Source organism: Aquarana catesbeiana, linkage group LG10 (genome assembly GCF_042186555.1).
Source record: "Aquarana catesbeiana isolate 2022-GZ linkage group LG10, ASM4218655v1, whole genome shotgun sequence".
Classification (NCBI taxonomy): domain Eukaryota; kingdom Metazoa; phylum Chordata; class Amphibia; order Anura; family Ranidae; genus Aquarana; species Aquarana catesbeiana.
Genome location: NC_133333.1, coordinates 5,579,598 through 5,580,149, shown reverse-complemented (window position 1 = coordinate 5,580,149; position 552 = coordinate 5,579,598). Strand labels below are relative to the sequence as shown.

Sequence of the window (552 nt, the reverse complement as noted above, 5' to 3'; positions counted from 1 at the left end):
AGGGAATGGATGGATGGAGGGGATGGATGGAGGGTATGGATGGATAGATGGATCAGACTCTCTCTCTCTCTCTCTCTTTCCTTCTCTCTCCCTCTTTCCTTCTCTCTCTCTCCCTCTCTCCTTCTCTTCTCTCTCTTTCTTTCCTTCTCTCTCTCCTTCCCTCCCTTCCTTCTCTCTCTCTTTCCTTCCTCCCACACTATAAAAGACATGCTACTTTGCGTTGGTGGTGCAGTGGTGAGCATAGCTGCTTTCTAAGCAGATGACCCGGGTTCGATTCCCGGCCAACGCCATCTCCAAGATATCTGCCTCACCTTCTAAGTGTATTGAGTCCCCAGGGGGGAAAGTGCTATACAAGATAAGTGTTGAGTATATATGAAAAAGGAAAGAGATTGTGGGACTTTATATGAAGCACACTACTAAATGAAACAAACCAATGAGCATAATAATTGTTTAATTACAAAGGGCATACATATAAATTGGTAGAGAAGGTATATATAATGTAATATAATAAAAAAGGTCTCGATAGATATCATCAAACCAGTTGATAGTACT

At 42.2% G+C, this 552-nt stretch overlaps 1 non-coding gene across 1 annotated transcript; it reads left to right on the top strand.

Annotated features, from left to right (window-relative positions):
- The first annotated feature begins 217 nt into the window (after nucleotides 1-217).
- Nucleotides 218-289, top strand: TRNAR-UCU (transfer RNA arginine (anticodon UCU)). The gene has a single exon. It is a non-coding gene; the product is annotated as a tRNA-Arg (tRNA).
- Nucleotides 290-552: the final 263 nt, after the last annotated feature.